Source organism: Amphibalanus amphitrite, unplaced genomic scaffold, assembly GCF_019059575.1.
Source record: "Amphibalanus amphitrite isolate SeventyFive unplaced genomic scaffold, NRLGWU_Aamphi_draft 000769F_arrow, whole genome shotgun sequence".
Classification (NCBI taxonomy): Eukaryota; Metazoa; Arthropoda; class Thecostraca; order Balanomorpha; family Balanidae; genus Amphibalanus; species Amphibalanus amphitrite.
Genome location: NW_024882263.1, coordinates 156,593 through 172,508, shown reverse-complemented (window position 1 = coordinate 172,508; position 15,916 = coordinate 156,593). Strand labels below are relative to the sequence as shown.

General features: G+C 48.3%; 1 long non-coding RNA gene across 1 annotated transcript; it reads left to right on the top strand.

Annotated features, from left to right (window-relative positions):
* The first annotated feature begins 1,772 nt into the window (after positions 1-1,772).
* LOC122365876 lies at positions 1,773-7,426 on the top strand. The gene is made up of 2 exons (XR_006253807.1): positions 1,773-2,711; positions 6,660-7,426. It is a non-coding gene; the product is annotated as an uncharacterized LOC122365876 (long non-coding RNA).
* The last annotated feature ends 8,490 nt before the right edge of the window (positions 7,427-15,916 follow it).

Genomic DNA, 15,916 nt, shown 5'->3' with positions numbered 1-15,916 from the left:
TGGCGCCGCGTGACGCGCGCGTTTCTTCGACGTTTAAAATATGTAGTTTATTGTATTTATGTCGTAAGCACTGCATTGGATTGCAACAGTTCTTATTCTTTTGCCTGGAATACGGATCATATTATTTATTGTCTGTTGATAATGGATTACGATGTATTCAACGATAGATACGTGCGTAATAACCTATTGCAGGACCGACATCCACAGACTGCAGGTTGTACAGTACTTCAGAGTGAAATAGGCGAGGGCCTGTGTGTCAAGGAATGTTCAGCATCTTACGATGGTTTCACGGTTTTATCCCAAAGCAGAAAACATGATGCGAAATGCATTATTTGGCGGTTGTATTATGTACGTTTAAAAATGGCAATGTACCATTACGATAAACGATACGGGCCTTCTGGTACAATAAACAATGATGGTGTACCGGGTCGCATTGTTTATTGTGATGATTGTAACTGCTAACAAAATTGTGATCTTAGGTATATCAAGTGTGACCTTTATCATATCTGGTGTTCTGTATGTAGCGCTGTCGTTTTATCGCTTCGTGAGTTACTAGCACTTGTTTCGCATATGATTCAGTTCACGAATAAGAAAGGATTCTTTCGGCCACACATGTAGTTATAGGTATATGTTTGGTCAGGTCAGGTGTGTTATTTGTATATGTTTTACCGCGGACCTTCGGATACTGTGAAAGTGCGCGGGTCGTGACGTCACCCTGCGTGTGACGGTATAAATACGCGCGCGTGGCGTAGGTCGGGGCTCGGCTCTCGGCTCTGGATCGCTCCTGCTCACGCTCGCTGGCACTCGCCCGACTCGACTCGGCCGGGGCAGTGCTCTTGCTCGACCTCGCCACGCTGCGATGTGAGTACCGGTGGGACACCGGTCCAGTCAGGACCTGTTGTGCCCGAGTGACGCAGTAGTGTTTTCGTCACTGCGCGTGTAGCGGGTAACATTGCGCCTGTCTGCCTATTGCCTAGTAACTGTGCTTTTGCACAGTTACTAATCTCATGTCTATAATAGCCTGTAATGTAATATACCTGTTCCAAGGCAAAGCAAATTCTTTGTAGTTTGTAACGTTTACGTCTGAAAGAGACGACTTCTTGAAGAGGTGGTGCTAAAAATAAACTTTCATACTCCTAGACAAACGACCTGCTCAGCAGACACTTCACGCGTGAAGCCAAGCTGGCAAAGTAAAACAATAAAAATTCACACTGGGGGCTCGTCCGGGATGACTTGAATCTGATCGATCAAGGGACTAGGGACAGGTTTAATCAGTTTCTTTGCATTAGTGATTGTCTTGACTCTTGATACAGGCACAATGACACCCGATTTCAAATCTCAGGCACTCAGGCTCCTGATCAATCTCTTGATGAGATTGATTTGTCTTTTGGTTCTTTTTACTGTACTGATCACTTTCACGATCGGTTGTGCTGGGTTGCAGTTGCAACCCAGGATATTCCTAATTCCTTGGCACATCGGATATTTCTGTCGCTGGTTTCTTATTCCGAGAATGAACTGCTTGGCAGCACACGGGGTGTGTGATGTTCTAATTTAGTTAGAATTTGAGACGGCAGATGATATTTGACATTGAACATTTTTATATTCGATTTGATTTTGAATTGTCGGTTCATAAATGCTTATTTTTGATTTATTTTATAAATAATTTTTGTGTTCCTAAACCAATGTTTATTCTACTTCCAATTAGAAGGAACAATGTTTTCTTTTTGCTCGTAATTTGTCTACATTCAGTTACACATTGGTGCATAATTTAATGGTAAGCCGATTTGCGTCGATGCTTATTTGATGCACCAATTATTGTGAGCAAATGGATTTCATTCAAATGATGGCTATTTAATAGCAGGGTTTGTGCGACGGTGGCTAAATTTAATATCAGGTTTCGTGCGACGGAAGGTGTTCTTGGTTTGTTTCCTTTCAGTTGTTATGTTGACCTGCTTTGGTTCTGAAGCGATCGCTTCCGTCGAATCGGTTCACGGTCAGGCGCCCCAGCCGAAAGCGAGAGCTGAGCCGCGTATTCACTTTCATCTTCAACATCGCTGCGTGGTGCGTGAGGAAAACCGGGGCAGCCGACCGGCCGAGACGGACCGATCAATTTCTTTCGTGATTAAAATTCATGGTAACATCGTCTGACATGTCTCGTGATGCTTTGAGATGCCATTCCGGCAACATTATTCTTAAAGGTCATTGAAGAATATAAAGCCGTGAGGCATCATAATATTTGCTGACTCAGATAAGTTAGTTAGATTTGCCAGCCGCTCGCGTGCTCTGGGATGCCGGGTGTAGAGAGGTTAATTTGGAGTGTGCGCGCACCAGGGATGGCTTTCCCCCCTCTCTATCGACCGGATTTGCGTACGGGCAGAATCCCCCGAGGGCCTACGCACTACACGCATCTGCCTGGCCCGCAGATGGCCTGTAGAATGGCATCGCCAGTGACGTTGAACCGGTGTAGCTCTGATTGGGAAAGGTAGAGGCTACAGGCAATTATCTGCGTCAGATCCTTCTCTTCTCATGTTCTAGATTCATGGGAAACCCAACACAGGGGACCTCCGGCACGAAGGCGGAGGACGGAGCAGGCACCACTCCGGGGAACCCTGCCGCCGTCGGAGGAGAGGAGGAGTATTATGATGTGGTCAGCCAGTACGGCACGGCGGGCAACCAACGACCTCGTCTGGAGGTACTCGGCGCCAATACAGGTCAGTCCCGGTCACATGAGGTGGCGAGGGGTGAGATAGTCGGTCAAGAGCACATTGCACTATTTGATTCTAATCGAGGCACGGGTCAATACGATTCGTTCGTGTTGCGCAACCTCCCGGTCTTCAAAGGTGAATATAACGGTACTGCCGTTACTGACTGGGTGCAAAAGGTTGATTTACTTCTGAAACTCACGGGAACTCCCGATGAGTCGATTCTGCCGCTGTTGGCACTGCGCGTCGAGACGCAAGTATTGAGCTTCTTGGAGAGCCTTCGCAATCGTTTTAGCCCCTCTCAGTACAACTGGGCCAGGGTTAAACAGGCTCTACTTAAACAATATGGAGGCGTGGTCAACCTTAGTAAGCACGTCTCTCAGCTCCACTCCGCCCGCATGGGTCGCGAAACTCCAGTACGGAAATTCGCTCAGGAGGTGGAAAGACTGGCTCGTCTTGCGTACCCTGAACTTGTGCGTGATACGGGCACCGCAGAGCCACGAGAGGTCCAAAGAGGTATTATGAACCGCATCACTCTCGAACAGTTCGTGACGGGACTACCTCCGATGTTGAGCCGTTCACTCGTCGAGCGTCAGATTGAAAACTTTGACGAAGCTGTCGATCTGGCTGCTCATTTGGAGGACGTTAATGCTCGATACTTTAAAAAGGCAACCATCAACGCTATGTTCGATGCTGAAGAATCAGCTCAGCACAATGCCGGCCTCTCTGGGCGAGGACAGTTGCAACGCACCAATCGTCGACCTTCTCGCAAAACAAAGCAAAGGTCAATGGGCGGCCGACAGCCTCAGATGGACGCCAGACAGCCTCGGGCTAATACGTCGTCCTCTGAATGCTACCGGTGTGGACAGGTGGGACACTTCAAAAGAGACTGTCCAATGCAGTACTCTCACAATGGTCAGCCGGGTCCCTACTACGAGAAAGGACCAGTGTGTTTTATCTGCGGAGACGGCCATCCGACAGCAGCCTGCACAAACATTGTTTGCGCAGCATGCAAACAGACTGGACACCCAGCCAATCACTGTTCAAAAAACTTGCAGGGCCTTCCTTCAGCCACCACCACCCATTGCAATTGATGCGTTTGTCGACGGATTCGCACGAAGTGTCTGCTCCAATTGACAGCGGCGCTTCACATTCGTTGATAGATAAAAACGCGTGCGAAAAGATGTCAATCCAGCAACTAGTTGAGCCCCGCCTCATGTTCGAAGGCAACTCCGGTTGACTATCGAGCAGGCGCTGGGCGCGTGACTCTCTTCTAACTCCGCGGAGTTAGATGATGGTAGGTCACGCAACTGAGAGAGAGTAAGAGAGTGAGAGAGAGAGAGTGAGAGTGAGTGAAAAAAAGAGAGAGAGGTAGAAAGAGAGGGAGAGTGTGAGTGAGAGTGAGAGAGAGAGAGTGAGAGTGAGTGAGAGAGGTGAGTGAGAGAGAAAGAGGGGCAGGGAGAGAGAGAGAGAGAGAGAGAGAGAGAGAGAGAGAGAGAGAGAGAGAGAGAGAGAGAGAGAGAGAGAGAGAGAGAGAGAGAGAGAGAGAGGCAGTTTGATGCGATTGCTCAGACAATCGTCAATCAAAAAGCTTCTCAGTCTCACGAACGAGCGTGTGTTCAACCGGCATGCCGGAGATAAATCCTACAAGATGGGAGTCGGGAGACCTTGTCTACCTTTATCGACCCGTCACCAATCCTGGTAATGCCTCGAAATTAACTAGAAAGTATGAGCCCGGCTATGTGGTAAGTGATTACCATTACAAGGACACAGCTGCGGGTCCGTAAGCCCGGTTCAAAGAAACCGCGAAAAAAAAAAGTGCACTGTGACCGACTGAAACCCCGCCCAGTCTCCCATGTGTATCGGGATGGCCAGAGAAAGGCTGCGATGCAGTTCAGATCTGTGCAGATCCCAGTCGCTGCCAATGAAAGGCAGGATATAGTATAGAAGCCCGGCTACAGAGAGCCTGGGGCAGGGTGAATTTTCTGAGCTAACGATACCGCTTCGCCGTTCCGCTGTTGGAACCAGGATCGAGCGCAACTCTCGATCAGGCAGTGGAGTCACCAGAGTTCTGGGGGCCTTAGGGCCCGGAATATGGTTCCTCCTCTGAGTGGAGAACTGGGATCGGATGTGTCCGATTCCCGTGGCCAGCAGGATGGCCTATCGGGCAGACAGCCCGTCAGAGGACAGGTGCAGCGGGACGAGCTGTTCGCTCAGATCCCGACTCGTCCTCAGAGGACGCCTCCGAGACATCAACGATCCCCAGAGGACAAGGAGAGCGTCCGATCGCTATTCCCCTTAGATTAGTGCTGTATGGATGCTATTAATTGTCGGTACCTATGTCACAAGGTATAAGGTTCTGGAAGGTCTGGGAACCCTGTCAAGTTCTCTGGCATGTGGTTGTGTGAGTTAGCATGAGGTGTTAAAGGATAAATTTATCAGGTGAGCCATTGTCAGTTATTTTCCATCGGCTTTCCGTAAAACCTTTGGAGCAGCATTACCTCTGGTGAAATGATACCTATGATTCCTGAATATGTCACATCCTGTTGCAACATTTCGCTGCGCTAACCGTTCACCCTTATCTCTGGTCTAATCAACCAGAAGGGCAAATGACCTGGTTCATTGTACGGCTGTTCTTGGATATTGCCACCCTAATGCTGATGCGAGCACTGTGGAAGCTCCACCGGAGATTGAATGATCTGGCCCTGTTACAGCAGACTTCTCCCAGTGAACAGCGACCGCTTGTCGCGTCTGGCGCCGGAGACGTCAGGCACCCGACCAGGTGGCCTGAGTCCTGCACTCTCACTTTCATGGCCTCTGATCATTGACCCAGCTGAGGCGGTCGCTTCATCTCGAACCCAAACGTCCACGTGAGACCAGGGTACAGTTGGTGTTTGGGGTGAGTAATTAAGCGTTAAAACCACAGATGTGCTACCATGCGACTAGGTGTGACCGACCAGCAGTGGCGAGCGAGACCGCTGCACATGCCAGATATACTGGCCGGTGGCCGCCCATACGCGCCCAATATCCGAACCCACACCAGTGTTTCGAGGTGCAATACTCGGACGCTTGTGTTGGCTTCGTAAAGGTGCAACAAAGTTATCGGTCCCACACCCGTACGCCAAGGTAGAGTACTTGGATGCGTGTGTTGGCAAACCGAAACGCAGGGCACACCGCGGTGAGAGAAGGCTACGCTGACCTGTCGATCGTGCACAAGTGCTCCATGCCGGATTCTTGTGTGGCCGTCGACCGTCAAACTGAGCCGAGTTGTGACTAGGGAGAGATCGGACACCGTCGTGTTGCTGGGGCTCACTGTGTGTTTTCAATGCCAAAGCCACTCCGAAACCTTTGACCCTCCTCACACCGGACAGACCGGGAGAGAGAGATCGTGCCCGTTCCAGCTTGACGAACGATCAGCTTGCCACTTGCTATTTGCAGATATCAGTTTTCTATCAATTCCGAGGTTCATAAGGAGAACTATCGCTGTGCTACACCAGGTCACTCTGCTTCTGTGTTACCCAGCAATGAGTTGTTTGTGGCAGTACATAACATAGCAGCCGTAAATGACCAGTGTTACAACCGCCCGTGTCATATCTCCGATTATCCGATCGTATTACACCTATCCGCATGACCCTGAATGACCCTGAATCTTTTGCTACAGATAATCTTGGCCAAAACCACGGTCCAGGATACCTCGGCGGAATGATGCTCCATATCGGCCAAACAAGGACTTTCAGCCGTTCGCTGGCAAGGTCCTACTCGTAGGTTGATGGATTTATTTTACTATTGTGGTGAATAGTAAAAAGTCAAGGGAATACATGCCAGGGAACGAGGACAGAACCCAACGACCCAAAAGAACCAAGTAGTGAGTGAAGTTCAAGTGATCTTCGCTGGTTAATGATATTAGGTAATGGTTGATTCTTGTGTGTGCATGTGTATCACTTTTAGCTGTTTCAGGACGTTAAGCCCCAAAGGTTGGAGCTATTGTGCCTCTATAAAAAAGGGAGGAATGTGAGAAAATCACGGTCGCCGTGAGGTGCGACCCGCGCTGCCGAGGTGCATGATCGAGCTGAACGCGGCCTGTGTCGCCGCCATGGTGGCACAAGGCTCGTAACACCACGCAGCGGCAGCGAGGACCAACTCCAGCTGGCCTTGGCCGAGGCCGGCGCCGTGATGAAACCTCCCCACCCGCACGCACCGGCGAGGCGGCAAGGTGTGGAAATCTACGCACAAGCAGTGCCCGACCCTCGGGACAGAGCGGTGGCGAAACCGGGTCAGCGTGGGACGACACAGCCCACGTCGCACCTACAGCTGTGCCGCGCGGCGTGCGCGCTCTCTTCCACATGAACATTATGCAGTTGATTGTATTAATTGCACGGCCTTGGATCGGAACAGGTTTATATCTTTGTAGCACTGTATAACATATGATTGGCGCCGCGTGACGCGCGCGTTTCTTCGACGTTTAAAATATGTAGTTTATTGTATTTATGTCGTAAGCACTGCATTGGATTGCAACAGTTCTTATTCTTTTGCCTGGAATACGGATCATATTATTTATTGTCTGTTGATAATGGATTACGATGTATTCAACGATAGATACGTGCGTAATAACCTATTGCAGGACCGACATCCACAGACTGCAGGTTGTACAGTACTTCAGAGTGAAATAGGCGAGGGCCTGTGTGTCAAGGAATGTTCAGCATCTTACGATGGTTTCACGGTTTTATCCCAAAGCAGAAAACATGATGCGAAATGCATTATTTGGCGGTTGTATTATGTACGTTTAAAAATGGCAATGTACCATTACGATAAACGATACGGGCCTTCTGGTACAATAAACAATGATGGTGTACCGGGTCGCATTGTTTATTGTGATGATTGTAACTGCTAACAAAATTGTGATCTTAGGTATATCAAGTGTGACCTTTATCATATCTGGTGTTCTGTATGTAGCGCTGTCGTTTTATCGCTTCGTGAGTTACTAGCACTTGTTTCGCATATGATTCAGTTCACGAATAAGAAAGGATTCTTTCGGCCACACATGTAGTTATAGGTATATGTTTGGTCAGGTCAGGTGTGTTATTTGTATATGTTTTACCGCGGACCTTCGGATACTGTGAAAGTGCGCGGGTCGTGACGTCACCCTGCGTGTGACGGTATAAATACGCGCGCGTGGCGTAGGTCGGGGCTCGGCTCTCGGCTCTGGATCGCTCCTGCTCACGCTCGCTGGCACTCGCCCGACTCGACTCGGCCGGGGCAGTGCTCTTGCTCGACCTCGCCACGCTGCGATGTGAGTACCGGTGGGACACCGGTCCAGTCAGGACCTGTTGTGCCCGAGTGACGCAGTAGTGTTTTCGTCACTGCGCGTGTAGCGGGTAACATTGCGCCTGTCTGCCTATTGCCTAGTAACTGTGCTTTTGCACAGTTACTAATCTCATGTCTATAATAGCCTGTAATGTAATATACCTGTTCCAAGGCAAAGCAAATTCTTTGTAGTTTGTAACGTTTACGTCTGAAAGAGACGACTTCTTGAAGAGGTGGTGCTAAAAATAAACTTTCATACTCCTAGACAAACGACCTGCTCAGCAGACACTTCACGCGTGAAGCCAAGCTGGCAAAGTAAAACAATAAAAATTCACACTCCTGAATCCCGATGCTTGTGCACAAGCATCGGGAATGGTGCAGCTGTGTCCAGGGACGGGAGGCAGCCGGCACTAGGAATAGAGCCCGAGTCCTCCTACACTCTAAATATACTAGTATTACCAACTACACGGTACACCACTAGGACCACGTCACACGCGTCACAATGAAAAAGTTCACTTTTAACCCTCGCCCGACGAGGGGGGTTGATGCAACCCCCCTAAGGTTTTTCGCAAATAACGTAAAAACGGCGGCGCGTAGCGCCGCCAAATTTGGCATACCCTCTGGGGCAGCATTTTCGCACCTTTCCTGAAAATTTGAAGTCCCAGTCTTTTCAGGTCAGGTCACCAGGTCACAAAAACCGGTACAAGGACAGGGGAAATTTGGACTAGCTTAGCGGCAACTGAATTCCAGAGTCCACTAAAATTGGTAACAAAGTAGGTATATCATTCGATGCGCACGGACGTCCTGAGTTCACTGGTGCTTTTATGTTTGCTCTATCTTTACCAGGTAAAAAGTTATAAGCGAAAAACTTTTAACATGTTTTAGAAAAATTTTGGCACTCATACCCCCCAAAAGTCAAAACCCCCCTAAATATTGACTTAGAGTCACCAAACTCTCACAGGGGCGAGATCTCCTATGGGCCCACCTACCCTGTAAATTTGGCGTTTCTAAGTGGCATAGGAGCCAATCGCGAGGGGGGGTCGTACCAACCCCCCCCCCCTCGCCGTCCGTGATTATGGAAAAGGCCCTTGCCTGGCGAGGGTTAAGGTTTTGAACTGCAATAGCAGCTTTGTAGCTTGAGCTGACACTAGCACAAATCAGAAACTTTTACAGCCCAACGATCACCCCTGGCAAAGATCTTCCATTCCTCGTTCCTGCATATTCAAGATTCACACCATTTATGACATCATTTAACCCTCGCCCCGTTGGGGGGGGGGCAATTTGCCCCCCTGTGGTTTTTCCTAAATAGCAGAAAAACGGCGGGGCGCAGCGCCGCCAAGTTTTCAGTACTTATCGGGCATCAATTTGACACCTCCACACAAAATTTCAAGTCTTAGGTCACCTTAGGTCAGGAGTTATTGAGGTCAAACTGAGGTCATGTTCGAGCAAAAATGAGCAAAAAACATGAAATTTGGAACGCTCACCAAAGCATGGTGTGTCAAAAGTGGAAATAGCCGGTGCGCCGTCTGGCAACCCGGCAGCCCGCCGCCATAGGGAAATTCATGTTTTTTGTCGCTTGTTCGCTCCTTATGAGTCACTTGATCTAATTAGAGCTTAACTAGGAACGAGGCGGGTCACTTGGACGTATTCGGGAGCCGAATGCGGTGTTTTGGAGCCAATACCTGGGAAACCCTATCCGCCCAATGCGAGTTTTTAAGAGTCTGCATGCCCAAATTAACGTTGAGCGCAGCCGTTTTCGGTCGGTTTTCCGCGACCTTGTGGCGAAATCGCCTTATTTATTCAACCAGGGTGGGCTAATTCGCTTAACTAGGAATGAGGCGTTGAAGAGAATTGTTCAAGGAATAGAGCTGTGCAAAAATATTTTTTGTATTGTTAAAACTGTATCCGCCCTCGAACGATAAATATTGTTGACCCATTAGAAACACATCCCCTGGAATGCGTTTGGACTTGGCTGGATCTAATATTAGCGAGTATCTGCTAATGCAGTTTCTTGGCTTACACAGTACGCACACAAGCACACATACTTCCTGCCCTTGGCCATTCCTCACTTGAATGAAAATTTTGCTGTAATAACTATTCCCAGCAGTTAACAGGTTTTAGTGCAGTGCCAATTCGGAACCGTTCAGCGCCGCCATTCGGCGGCCGGCGGCGGCGCGGCGCCGCCGGCCGCCGCGCCGCCGCTCTGGCAGGGTGTTTGACTTCATATCTCTGTTGCTAGAAAAGTTGTGGACCGATTTACTTGATTCTTGCATGAAAAGATCCGCCATTCAATTCTTAGCAGGTAACGAAAATTTGACGTCAATTGCACGATCCGCTGCCCATATTGTGGTACTGCCATCTATTGACAAGGCTGGCGAACTAAAGCCGGGCGGCTATTTCCACTTTTGACACACCATGCTACAGTAACTTTGCAATTTCAAAGTTCTTTATATGGTCATGTAGAGAAAAGACGGCGCTACAAAACTGCTATCTCGGATTTTCAAAATTTGGATTTTGACCCTTAACAATTCAAAAAACTGATTTTTTTTAGAAAAACGTGCAAAAAAACTAAAAAAATTTGAATTTCAAAAAACCCGGAATATATGTGATAGTCCCTCCGTTCTTCTATCTCTATACCAATTTTTAGATCAATATCTCTATTTTTGGCCAAGTTATAGCGAAAAGACCGTTTAAAATTGATGACGTCAAATTTTTGAACTCAATTTTTGGCAATTCTAGAGCACGTAGCGCAAAACCAAGACCACTATTGAACTCCCCGTGACGAGCTGCATCGAATCGATACCCATTTTATGCAAAATACCAACTTTGAAATTTGACCTAATTTGACCTGACCTTGACCTGACCTTGACCTGACCTTCACCAGAACATAATCTAAACTGACCCCAAGGGCTGCTTGTCCCACATAATCGCATCTGACATTTAAAATGGACCATAAAACATGTATCACATGATACCTTTTTTCATATTGCGACCCCCCAGTGACCTGACCTCTGTGACCTGACCTGGTATCAGTGACCTCAAATAGCAAAATATGTGTTTGACGAACAATACCCCATCGATGATTTTTAATGAAATGCATTTTACTCGATTTTACAACGCATTTCTTGAAATGCCTGTAAACGGTGAAAATTCGACATTTGACCTGAACTGTGACGTCATCGATTTGACCTAGGTCAACAAAATTTGGTCACAAGGTAGTTCCCTGTTGGGGCTATCCAACGCCGTTTGCCGCTTGTCGCTATGTTGTGTGGTTCTCGAGATCTTAGGAGGGGGGGGGGCAAATTCCCCCCCCCCCCAACCGGGCGCGTTGCTCGGGAGACCCCAACGGGGCGCGGGTTAACATTTTATGCTGCCGTCCTGATGGTGATCTGGCAGAAGATGGCAGAAGAGGATCTGGTTAAATACTTTTAGTAGGCCACTTTTTGATAGGTGCTTTGCATTATAGAGTCCAGTGGTGCTTTGGAACTGAATTTTGCGCAGAGGGCACCTATTTGTGTGCCCTTCTGGGCAATGCGAAATAAGCGGACCATTTCCATTATGAATTGAAGATGCTTGCCTGGCTGATTATTGAAGACATGCAGGTTGCAGCTAATTATACCGGTAGCGGACAACACGTTTCGAGTGTGAGATGCCGCCGTTGTGTCGTGAGGACCAGTGACGGATGATTGACGTCACGGGCGTCAGACAGACGGCCGATATTGGGCTGTGACTGATACAGCGCTCGCTGAGTAGCGGGTATGCGCACAATGCCTCAAGGGGCGAATAACTGAGGCTTACACGGGTAAGCACCTGAGCTCATTATTATCGATGAGGCAATGCCAATGGCAGCACAAAAGAATTAGGTGGTCTATCTGGGTCACCGGACTGATACCGGACCGTAACGTTACAGCCGCGGCGGCCGGTGGCACTGATAGACACTCATTCGGGCCTGGTCGACCATAAGCCGTATTTTTCGTATTTATTTGGTAGTAAGCCATATTCGCCAAACATAAAATGTATTGTGCACAAGGTGTGGCTAGTGTCTTCAGTCCTATTGTGCATTCATGAAAGCAAAAAAGCTATACCTACCGTTCTAATTTCTAAATGAATAACTCTCATAGTTTCAGTGAAATCCATTGACCCATAAGCCACACTGACCCCAAGCCATATGCGATCAATTGTGCGCATGAGCTCAGTAAATATTGTTGCAACCTACCTTCCAGCCTCTGCCCAGAACCCGGCTCCATTTGAGACTCAGCTGGCCCTCCTTTAATCCCCTCTCGTGTGAAGTGTGACGCCGCTCGGCTCTCGTGGGAGCTCTCTGTGGGCGCGCTCCCCAGCTCGAGTGCGGCGCGATTCGCCTCACCAGCAGTGCTTATTGCGTTAGGAGCGGGTGGTGGCCGCCATCTATGGAGATTTATGCACGCCCCGGCGCGCCGCCGACGTCGCCGACGCGCCGCCGACGTCACCGACGCGCCGCCAACGTCGCCGCCACACGCGCGGAAAATCCCGAGCACAAAGGCCGCCGAGAGTGCAAATGATGGCAGCCGTTATGGATCGTTCGCCGGGCGGCGGCACCAATTGATTTTTATCTGCTCTTTTCTTCGGCAGACGGACGGAAAAGTTGAGCTATGGTTCAGCGGCCGTGTTGCCTCCGCCAGTTTCAGAGCCATAAGCGAACCGCTGTAGCCCAATAGTCCATGAGTGTGTGTGTTCAGTCAGAGAGATATATTAGCCGTTTTCACGACGGGCTATCCGGCGAGTGCACCTAATTTGACCAAATCTGCACTTAATCTCTTTTACAGCAAATATCTTTATTTTATGATTTTTTCCAGTGTTTTAACCCTCGCCCTGGCAGGGGGGGGGGGTCGATGCGACCCCCCCCTAAGGTTTTTCGAAGATAGCGTAAAAACGGCGGCGCGCAGCGCCGCCAAATTTGGCACAGCCTATGGGGCAACCTTTTTACATATGACCTGAAAATTTCAGGTCCCGGTGACCTTGGGTCAGGTCACCAGGTCAGAAAAACCGGTACAAGGTCATGGTCAAATTTCAATTTTCTTTTTGCACCTGTCCAGCTCACAGTTTGGGACTGATTTCCTTCAAACTTTCAGGGTGTGCTAAGTTCACCGAGTTGTATAACATATAGTTCGGGTTTTTTGAGGTCACTGACCTGAGGTCAGTTAGAGGTCATTACGTCGTAATGTTAAGCCTATGGGAAAATACTAAATTCGGAAAATACTGGAGATATCCGCTTCGTTCTATCACTTTTGTGCTTTGAAACCACAGTACTTAACAGCAGGTCACTTGGTGCTCCTTTGTTTGGTGTACTTATCCATGGGTCAGGTCAAATGAGGTCAACTGAGGTCAAATGACGTTTTTGCCAATAACTTGGCACATAATGACGCTAGAGCTTAAAAAATGGTGTCATTGTGTTCCTGGTGATCAGCCGAATCGAATTATATGCGATATGATGCAATTTGGTTAACTTGAACTTAATTGATTAATTAAAGTTTACTTAAAAATTAAGGAAAACTTTAAGTACACTTAAGCAAGCTAAAAAGTATATCATTCGACGCGCCTTGACGTGCTGAGTTCACTGGTGCTTTTCTTTTTGCTCTATCTTAACTAGATCAAAAGTTATAAGCGAAAAACTTTTGACCTGTTTTTAGCGAAATTTTTACATTTATACCCCCCAAAACCCCCCTAAATATTGACCTAGAGCAACCAAATTTGCACAGGGGCGAGAACTCCGGGGGGCCACCTACCTACCAAATTTGGTGTTTCTAGGTGCCATAGGAGCCAATCGCGAGGGGGGGGGGGGTCGCATCGACCCCCCCCCCCTGCCAGGCCGTGTTATGAAAAATGCCCTGCCAGGGCGAGGGTTAATCGATGATACTCTCTGATAATATGACAAAGCAGGGATATAAGCAATTAGTGCAGCCCTAGCTGATAGCTACTTAGAGACACACTGAACCTAATTTGACCAAATCTGCACCTAATCTGCACCAAATGTGCACCAAATGTGTACCAGATGACCGTCATGAAAACAGATACTGTGTTATTTCAGAGGTCATGGGTGCAAATTAGCAATGAATCAGTTACTTACAAACATCTAGATACTATATTATGCTCGGGAATGCTTAGAATGACTTTCGTAAATACTAATCATTTTATGTCCCTCTCGTAAAAGAATGATTGAAGCGAACTATTGTTCAGTTTCTTAGAAGGAATCGAATCGACCGTCGATGTAACGCATACCCTTCATTTGTATGTAACCGGCAAGCGTGAAAACTGTTTAAATATATACCATTGAACGTGAATTACGAGTAAACAAGAACAAAACTGGTCATTCAGTGAAAATCAATTTCAAACCCAAATACCTACATATTTGGTCACCAGTCCAGCAATCATCACGTTCCTTCTTTCCTCGCTGATCCACTGCATATTACACTGGAAGTTATGCCGCTCTCTCACCTGCAGACAAAGTGTGGACGATTGGGTCTCAGCAGAGCGGCTCTGGGCGCCCTCCGCCATTGAGTTACCGTGGCCTGCTGCCAGACGGGGCCGCCCCCGCCCCCGCCCTCGGCGCCACCCGCCAGGTCGGCCGCTGCACCGTTTTACGTCCAGACTCCGCCCACTGCTCTCGAGCTGCTTTGCATTTAGATTGTTGGGGCCATTAAGTCGAGATGAGGGGCGGAGCTCCGGTAGAAATATGCTCTGGGAGTGGGCTTATCTGTGTGTTTGCCCCCGAGTTCTCATCGGAATAGTGCCGGTGGACGATGTTATAGCAGCCACCTGGCTCAGCCGTCCACCAGCCATTGCCCTTTACGAGAAGAGCCGAGCTGGCGCCGCTGAAATAACCCGTCCGATGGCTCCCTTTGGCCCGGCGGGGATAGTTTAGCTTCGGTATCGGTTACAGATGTCGATAGCTGGTAGAGCTTACGCAATAGAAGCTGTAGGTACTTAGCCGTTGATTGTGTGGCATTGTAGCACTTCATGTCCCGTACCTAATGTTCGTTGGGTACCGTGTTTGTTTAAGGTTAAACATGTTTTCCGCTCGATCTCATTTGAAACGTATTTAGAGAGCCTATTCTGATGCACTTAAATATCTGCTGTAGAGGGAGCGTCCTTGTGTTGCCATGCCGCCCCTCTAACACCGCCATGCTTATGTATTTCAGAATCGTCGGGGCGATACGATTATGACCTCCTTGGCTGCGTCTTTTTGGATCTGCAACCAGATTTGGTATGTCATGAGTCATGACATGTAACGAAAAACATTGATTTTTTTCAGTAATGCCAGGAAAGGTGTTCTTGACATCTACATACAAGGAAAATTCCTAGATCATTTCCCGAAAAGTCACAAAAGCACGCTGTCTACTAGCACAAACACTGGAAATAATGTTAACCTAAAAAGGAGTACGACAGGCTACTGAGCTCCTGCAGAAATCTTCGGACATGCATTGCGAGCTTATTCCCAAGATGACTTTTACACGGAAATCGTCTGTCCGTCAGCACGGACGAGTGTGTTGTGTTGAGCGGGTGGCGGATAACCCTTCGTGACGCTTGTTGTCGGCGGTTTTACCATGATGCGCCGTGAAGGGACGGGGAACGGATTCGTTCAGGGTAATTAAATCGTATGCCGGTAATTCGGCACACGGTAAGGCCTCCGTGCTGCATGGTAGCTGCTCGGGTCAAACCGAAACAACAACATCCATAGTCATACAATGCTTCATGGTGGGTTAGCTACGGCTACGTTCTACAGTTAGGTAGGTAAAACAATTACCTAACAATACACAGCTTATTAGCTAAAACAAAGTCAAGGCAGCCTCAAATATGAAATTATTTGACAATTTCGGAGCTGCGATATGGACTCTTAAATCTGTATTACTTCAATGCCGGTTAACGTTATG